Genomic DNA, 9101 nt, shown 5'->3' with positions numbered 1-9101 from the left:
AACATCTTAACATAATCATCATTACAGGGACTGTATCTCAGTGGTAGAGCCCTTATCTAGTATATGGGGGTCAATCCCTAGCACTGAAAAAAAAATATGTGTGTGTATATGTATGAGTGGTGGCATGTGACTGCCTCCCTAGCACTTGGGAGGCAGGAGGATCATGAATTCAAGTACAGGCTGGGCTACATGGCAAGACTGTCTTTAAAAAATAGAATAAAGCCGGGCGCACGCCTTTAATCCCAGCACTTGGGAGGCAGCGTCAGGCGGATCTCTGTGAGTTCAAGGCCAGCCTGGTCTACATAGTGAGTTCCAGGACTGCTGAGGCTACAGGGAGACCCTGTCTCAAAAAAACCAAAAAAATAAAAAAAAACCAATCATTTCATTTGTTTTTTAAAAAATATTTTATTTATTATTTTTATTTTATGTGTATGCATGTTTTGCCTACATGTAGCTAAGTGCACTTGTGTCATGCAATGCCTGCAGAGGACAGAAGAGACTGTCAGATTCCCTGGAACTGGAGTTACAGACAGTTGTTGGCTGCCATGTGAGTGCTGGGATTCAAACCTGGGTCTTCTGCAAGAACAGTGTTCTTAACTGCTGAGCCGTCTCTCCAGCCCTGTTTATTTGTTTTTTAAAATTTACTTTGTGGTGCTGGGGGTTGAATCCAGGCCTTGCATATGCTAGGCAAGTCTGTCACTGAGATGTAGTCCCATCTTATGATTACTTATTTTTTTAAAATCAACGAATAAAAAGTATATGCAATTATATTGTATAATATGATATTTTGAAATATGTATACATAGTGAAATGGCTAAGTTAAGCTTATATGTATAGCATAAACTCACATATTTAACACATGTGCTGAGAACACATAAAATCTATTATCCTAGCAATTTGTAAGTATACAACATCCAAAAGTTTTCTTTAAAAATTTTGAACTGTTTATTTTATAATTTTTAAATTTTCTTTAAAAATATTTTTATTGAGTTTTTGTGCATTTTATATAATAGATCTTAATGAAATTTAGACTGCCCTCCCCCATCCACCTCCAACTGGATTTCATGCATTCTGTTATATATGTTAAGTCCTATCCTGTCAAACTTTTGTACCCAGATGTCCCTCTGTGCAAGTTCATCCACTGGAGTCCAGTCAGCCTGTCTAAAGTCACTCTCTTAGAAAAGATCTACTCTTTCTCACCCAGCAGTAATCACTTGCCAATAGTTCTTTGGCTAGGGCTGGGAATTGCTCCCCATTTCCCTCATTGTATGCTGAGCTTTTGTCTGATTGAGTTGGCATGGGGCTTGTGCATGCTGTCACCATTGTTGCAAGTTCATACGAGCAAGTTCCCAGTGACATGAAAGCCTCTGTTTCCTTATGTTCATGCACCAACCCTGGCTCTTACAATCTTTCCACCCCCTCTTTCACAATGGTCCCAGAGCTTTGAGTGAGTGAGGGTTAATATAGGAGTCCTACCCAGGGACACACACTCTGCAGTCTCTTGTTCTCTAAAACTTAGTCAACTGTGGTCTTCTGTGTCCATCACACTCTGTTGCATAAGGAAGCTTTGCTGATGAGAGTTGAGGGATGTATTAGTGTTCTCTCCATTCCCTGTTCTGCTATGTTCCATGAGCTTTAGGTGTAGAGGTTCCATTGTAGATGTGTCACTTAAGACTGGCCATCTCTCAGACATATATTCTCTGTGCGTGACCAGTTGTGGATCTCTGTAATAGTCTCCATCTGTTACAAAAAGAAGCTTTTTTGATTAATGGTATACAGTATAGGGGATGTATTAGTGTTCTCTCCATTCCCTGTTCTGCTATGTTCCATGAGCTTTAGGTGTAGAGGTTCCATTGTAGATGTGTCACTTAAGACTGGCCATCTCTCAGACATATATTCTCTGTGCGTGACCAGTTGTGGATCTCTGTAATAGTCTCCATCTGTTACAAAAAGAAGCTTTTTTGATTAATGGTATACAGTATAGTTGTCTGTAAATATAAGGATCCATATTTAGCATAGAGTAAGAAATTTCATTTGTTGGGGCTGGAGCGATGGCTCAGCGGTTAAATATTTAAAAAAATAAATTTCATTTGTCTGGAGATATGACAGAGATAGAGTTTTCTCTAGGATCTATGACCTCTCTAGTCATGTGTATCTAGTTATATTTACAGTATCATCTGTGAGTTCCCTCCCATTGAGAGGAATGGAAAGCAAGTATGTGGGAGGAAATCCCTCGCCCTGCCTACAAGAAGGTCATAAGGGGGACCTGGCAAAGAAGAAATACAGTTTACTGAGACCTAGGCACAACAGCACAGAACAGAGTAAAGAAGGAAAATTTTTAGCTTAGAGGAATGGCTTCACAGCCAACCTAGTCCATTCTTAATGGCTTCACAGCCAATCTAGTCCGTCCTTAATGGCTTCACAGCCAACCTAGTCCATCCTTAATGGCTTCACAGCCAACCTAGTTCATTCTTAATGGCTTCACTGCCAACCTAGTTCATCCGTAATGGCTTTACAGCTAACCTAGTCCATCCTTCAGCTACCCTGCATCTAATCAATCCTTCTCCATATGTTGAGAAAAATGACCTCACACCTTTGATGACAAGGTACAAATTTGCTTTGTACAAATAAGACCCTTCTCATTCTCTTCCCATAATGAGAAGAGCAAAGCCCAGCACTTGTATTTCTATCAGTGGGTGACATTCAGTTTCCTCTGGAAAAGAGGTATGTAGTTGGCAAATAAAACAAATAAGCACCATTTCCCAAGCTTCAGTGGAACAGAAGCCACCTCATTATCTATTTTCCAAAGGCAGGAAAACATTCATTTTGAACAGGTGTGTAGCTCTGAAAAATAGTTCCATCAAGTGTAACTTCTACCATGTTAGATTTACCAAATTTTTGTTTAACTCAGTCTAGAGACCATGCATATGTGTCCCTTCTTCTTGGGCTCCTACCATGTTGAATTTCTGATCAGTTGACTGCTCCCATGTTGCTTTTTTCATCCAGGGTATTTACAAGTCAATGAATATCAATACTTTGGAACTCTTTTTTTGATCTTTTTGAGACAAGGCCTTCCTGTAGCCCCAGCTGACCTGGGACTTGCTATATAGACCAGGCTGGCCTCAGTCTCACAGAGATCCACCTGCCTCTGCCTCTGCCTCCTGAGTGCTGGGATTAAAAGCCACCAGGCCTGGCTCAACACTTTGGGTCTTTGTTCTGCATCAGTATCCTCAACTGTCCCTTGACTGTGTCCTCCATCCCTGGCCTTAGGCTCTGCCTTCCTCTGTGAACCTTTGCCAGTTTGCTCAGTCACACCCTGGCATCGCTTTTGTGACTGAACACTTGGTACTAGTACTAACTTTAGCACTCTTCCGCAAGTGAAATGGTTATTTTTGTTTCTTCAACTTCTGCTTTTTCAAGGAGAACCTCCTTTTGCTGAGGCCAGTCCAGGACTAGTACAGCTGGAGGATCAGGTACTATCTCCTCCACAGTTAAGCTTCCATCCAAGAGTAAAGGACCTTAAACTTTTGATGACAAGATGCAACTTTGCTTTCTACAAATGAAACATTTTTCATTCTCTTCCTAGGAGAAGACATCCCTACTCACATGCTCTCTCTGCTTCTGTTTTCCATAAAGACTATACACAAATTGCTAACTTCAATCTCTCCTACAGCCATGGTTTGCGGTAACCGGCCTGAGGCATCGGCTCTTTTTACACATTCTTCCTCTGTGTTTTACTACAGACAGCTGGTTAATTTTACTAGCTTCCAGATTAGTGAAACTAGGCTTGTTCATTTAAGGTCAATGCAATCTATTCTCAGTTATAATCCCTTAATCCTAAGTGACATAAACCTAATAGCAGAATCCTTGCAGTTCTACAAGATTTCCTGGAATACGGTCCTTCTGGTTTGTTGGGCTGAATGGCCAAATTTCAATCTGGGAACTCTTTTCCTAAAGTTCAATATCTTGGATCTAGAAGAGACCTGGATTTGAGAAAATAGAAGATTCAATTTTCAAAGTGGTGAAGTGCTTTGTGTGTGTGTGTGTGTGAATGCGTGTGTGTGTGTGTGTATGTGTGTATAGACCAGAGGGCAACCTTGAATATCATCCTCAGGAATGCTATCTCATTTGGGACAGGGTCTCACATTGGTTTGGAACCCATCAATTAGGTTGGGCTGACTGGCCAGTGATCCCTGGGAATCCTCCTGTCTCTCCTCCCCAGCCCTGAGATTACAAACACATGTCATCACACCTAGTGTTTTTAGGTGGGTTCTGAGGATTGAACTCAGGTCCTTGTGCTTGCAAGAAAAGTGGTTTACTGATTGAGCTGTCCTCCCAGCCCAGTAGGTGTTTCTTTTTAATGCTTTAGGGTCAAAATTTTGGCAAGGGCAAGCATGAATAGACTGTTCTTTTCTTGTCTACTTGAATCTTATAAAAGGAACCAATTATGGTGGTGCATGCCTTTAATCCCAGCACTTGGGAGGCAGAGGCAGGCAAATATTTGTGAGTTCAAGGCCAGCCTGGTCTACATAGTGAGGTCCAGGACAGCTGGGGCTACAAGGAGACCCTGTCTCAAAAAGGCAAAAGAAAAAAAAGGAACCAATTAAAAATATAAGGATTCATATTTAGCATATGGTAAGAAATTTCATTTGTCTAGAGTTATGATAGAGATAGGGCTTTCTTTAGGATCTATGATCTTGCCAGCCATGTGTATTTGGCTGTGTTTACAGTGCTACCCATGAGTTTACTCCCATTGAGAGGGTTTTAAATCTAATTAGATAGCTGTTGCTTACTCCCCAGATAACAGTGCCTCTTCTGCACCAAAAGAGGTAGTTTGCTGAGCCAGTTGTTATGGTTACTAGGCTTTAGGACTGAGTTGGACTATTGATTGATTTTCTCCTTTAGCAGCTTGTATAATATCCTCTAGGACTATGAGAGATAAAATTCAGGTAGAAGGATTCCAGGTCAGTCCCTGCTCCATTGCTCCAAGTCTTGTGTCTGAAGTATGTCCTCTCTTCAGAAGCAGGGTCTCATCTTCAGTTCTGGGAGATAACCAGGAGCTCTGGCAATAGCCCATGTTATTTTGGGAGTCTCTTGGACTACTTTGACCAACCACTGAAGGGAAGTCTCTCCTGTCTGGCACTGTGTTCTTTGCCATACTGCCCCCAGGTATACATATGTACTAATGTTCAGACACCATATGTGCATTTCTCAGGGGGTTTTGGAGGCAACACATTTCTCTTTGGAGAAATGGCTCAGTGTTTAAGAGCACTGGCTGCTCTTGCAGAGGACATGGGTTTGATTCCCAACACTCACATAGCAGCTAACAACCATCTGTAACTCCAGTTTCAGGGGAATCCAACAGCTCCTGACCTCCATGGACACTGCACTGGCAAACATGCACTTAAACAAATGCAGGCAATACACTCATATACATAAAATAAAAATAATAAATAAATAATGTAGGTCCTCAACAGTTTGTTGAGTAAATGAATTGTCTCACTGATGGGATTTTCAAATCAGACATTCGTTATTATTTCACTGGTTACCACCATTTGTGCCATTAGACTACTGCCTAACTAGAGGAATACACAGATGTTATCAGGGAAAGATGCTAATGAAACATATTCCCACTCCAGCTCAGTAGGTTTGTGGTAAGACCAGTCTTAAAAGAATTTTTAAGTACATCCACTCTAAGACCTGAGAAATCTGCTCCGTAAGAAGAGCCAATGTTTCTCCTTTTAGAATTGTACTTTTTCACAGAGTATGTTATCACCTATTTGTATAAGAAGAGAGAAACAGTAATTCTAGTAATGTTGGACTAGTCCTGTATTTTTCTTATATATCAGCAGTAGTCAGTCAGGGGCAATCTCCCACCCCACCCCAGGAGACGTTTGGAAAGATCAGGAAATGTTTTTGATTGTCTCAACTAAAGAGATGTTATCACAACTGATATCTCATGGTTAGAGGCAAGGGATGTTGTTAAACCCCCACAGTGTATAGAACATCTTCCAAACAAAAGGTATCTGTCCCAAAATGTCATAATGATCCCATTTCAGGTTGTATTCCAGACACACAGTTTGGTGCTTATGCCCAGTGCCCATAGAATGGGTCACTTAGAGTTAGCCTCCTTTGTACAATATACAGGTTTCATTTCTTATTTCTAAGCCCTTTCTAATTTTTCAGAACTTTGCCAGACTTTTTTTTTACTGCACAATGATCATATAGTGTCTGTGGCATACAGTGTGGTTGAGAATTCATATTTTAAATGTCCTCACTATACATGGTAGTACATAACAAGCCAGGTAATGGGAATTGGAGGCAGTCCTTTTATATATTGTCATTACTTTCTTTTATAGATATAGGAAGTTTCCTGTGGTGGAAGCCAGTTGGTCAATGCTGCATGATGAGAGACCCTATCTGTGTAATTTCTTAGGAACTGTTTATAAAAATTCATCAAGACAGACACTAATGAACATTTTGCAACAAGACGGGAACCATAAGCTTTGTTGGGTTTCTGCAAGAGAACAGTAAGTTCTATGTTCACTTGATTAATCCGTGTTGTTCTCCAATCTGAGAGTCGTTTTGTGTATAAATAGAAGGCTTCCAAAGAATCATTGGCAGGTCCATTTGTTCTAGTCTTCTGCTGGAAGATAGACTGATAATTATGCTTTAAAGAGACTGGGTTGCGTACATTTAAAATAGAACCTTCTATGACTACACTCTATTGTGAAGAACTGCACTCATAAATTATTAACAAATGCTCATATTAGAGTTCCCTCAATCATATCTGTTTGTCTAACTTGGCATACCAAGATCATAGATGCCAGTAAGGTCCTACATACCATAAGCTTTGTTGGGTTTCTTCAAGAGAACAGTAAGTTGTATGTTTGCTTGATTAATCCCTGTTGTTCTCCAATCTGAGAGTCGCTTTGTGTGTAAATAGAAGGCTTCCAAAGAATCATTGGCAGCTCCATTTGTTCTAGTGTTCTGCTGGAAGATAGACTGGTAATTATGCTTTAGAGACTGGGTTTCATACGTTTAAAATAGAACCTTCTATGACTACACTCTATTGTGAAGAACTGCACTCATAAATCATTAACAAATGCTCATATTAGAGTTCCCTCAATCATATCTGTTTGTCTAACTTGGCACACCGAGATTATAGATGCCAGTAAGGTCCTACATTCTTCCCTGGAATGCTCAGCCAACAAGTTCAGTTAACCAAAACTGGTCTGCAGTAGTCCTTCTATGTTTCGATCCCAGCTCCATCCTAAGGATGGGGGCCATGTATTCTTTCAGTCCTCAGATCTAACAGAGGCCCTCAAAGCCTTAGAGAAATGGTGAGTGAATGGACTGACTTAACAGACTTAACTTTCTCCCATTTTTACATAGTACTTGGGAGATGGAGGTTGATGAAGTAAAGGAAGTAATTTGGGGATCATTTCAGAATATAAAGCAGAGTGGTCATGGAAGTGATGCCTAAAAGCTGTCTTTCCAGATCTAGAAATTTGCTTTGTAACTGTAACAGAAACTGTCTTCTGGGATGGATAGATGCTAGTCTGCTGTTACTGTAACAATATTGTATTTGTTCACTCAATACTTTTCAAGTAGCTGTCATATGCCAGAAACTGTTTTGTCGCCAATATATTCAACAGTGAATGAAAAAGAGAACATAACTTCCTGGTACTTAAATGTTTGTTGGAGGAGACAAGTAAAATGTATTGTGTGTCAGATGATAATGTCTGTAAAAATAAATTAAGTAGAAGGCCGTAGAGGGGACTGGGAGTTGAGGATAGAGCATTTGTTTTCACGTTGCAAAGGAGAGCATCAGGTAGGTTATATTTAAGCACAGGACTGAAGGGGGTGCAGAAGTGAACCTTCTGTTCATGCGGAACAGGAATGTCCAGGCAGAGGAAGGAGCAAAGGTAAAGGTCCTAAGGCAGGAGAATGCTGACCACAGCAGGGACTGGTGTGTGCAGTGAATGGAGGGTAGGGTGAAGAGGGAAGGGTTATTGAAGGGATAGTGAGTGCTGTTATTAAAACGCTTCTCCTTCCGCTGAGCTAAAGGTCCAGTAGGTGTGCTGCTTCCACACCACTCTCTCCTTTTCCTTCCTGAAACCCCCATTTTTTTTTTTTTACTTTAGTACATTTATTTACTCATTGTGTATATACACTTGCCATGACATGTCTTTTTTAAGTTTATTTTTTAAAATTTCTTTTAAACTTAATAACCACATGATTAGAAGCATTTCATTACAGTTTTAGCATATTCAGTAACACATTCCAGAGCAAGGATACCTCTCTTAAAGGTGGCTGTAAATTTTTAGGTTCACAGTCATACAGTCATACAATATTGAACTCAATATAAACCCTGTAAGACATAAAATTGAATCATTTTAAGATATGCTGTTTCCTACATTTTTAATGCTACTAACACTTAGATGTTTGCACATGTGTCTTTAATCTCTATGTATCTGATTACAACTAGTCATAGTCGTTTACACTCGGATCCTTAGTACCTGAGTATGGATGTAAAGTCATCAAATAGATTTCACTGGTAATGTTTATCACCTCTACTAATTAACATGATGTAAATTTCCATGCATCATCCTCAAATATAATACATTTTTAAAAATTTGATTTTTGTGTGTGTGTGTGTGTATCACAGAGAACATCCCAAATCATCTTATTCAACTATACACCCACTTCCCAGATGGCACCCTCCCATAGCCTCCCTCCCCCAACTAGAGTCCTTATACTCTGCTATCCCTGCTACTGTCTGCTGTGTTGTCAGAACCCCCAGCCATTTCTCACTACTTGTCCATCTGGTGAATCTAGTCAGCCTATCTAGCGGACTTTGTTTTAGGAAGGTCAGCTATTCCTCATCAAGGAGCAATCAGTTGTCAATATTTCTTTGGATAAGATTGGGGTCTGCTGTTCATTTTAGAACCCAGTTCTATGCTGGGTTAATATCTGGGAGTCCCTTTGGCCACCCTGGCCAACAACTCAAAAGAAGGTATCTCCCATCTGGCATTGTTGCTTGTTATGTAGACTTTAGCTATGCATATGGACTCTTAAGAAATTATATTGGCCCCTTT

The 9101-nt window shown here is 40.2% G+C and overlaps 1 pseudogene; it reads left to right on the top strand.

The window, feature by feature from the left end:
- The first annotated feature begins 6365 nt into the window (after nt 1-6365).
- The window catches only part of LOC103730222, a 10410-nt pseudogene continuing 7674 nt past the window's right edge, over nt 6366-9101 (top strand).

The sequence above is a fragment of the Nannospalax galili genome, unplaced genomic scaffold (genome assembly GCF_000622305.1).
Source record: "Nannospalax galili isolate Female #2095 unplaced genomic scaffold, S.galili_v1.0 scaffold753, whole genome shotgun sequence".
Classification (NCBI taxonomy): Eukaryota; Metazoa; Chordata; class Mammalia; order Rodentia; family Spalacidae; genus Nannospalax; species Nannospalax galili.
This window is presented reverse-complemented; position numbering and strand designations above follow the sequence as displayed.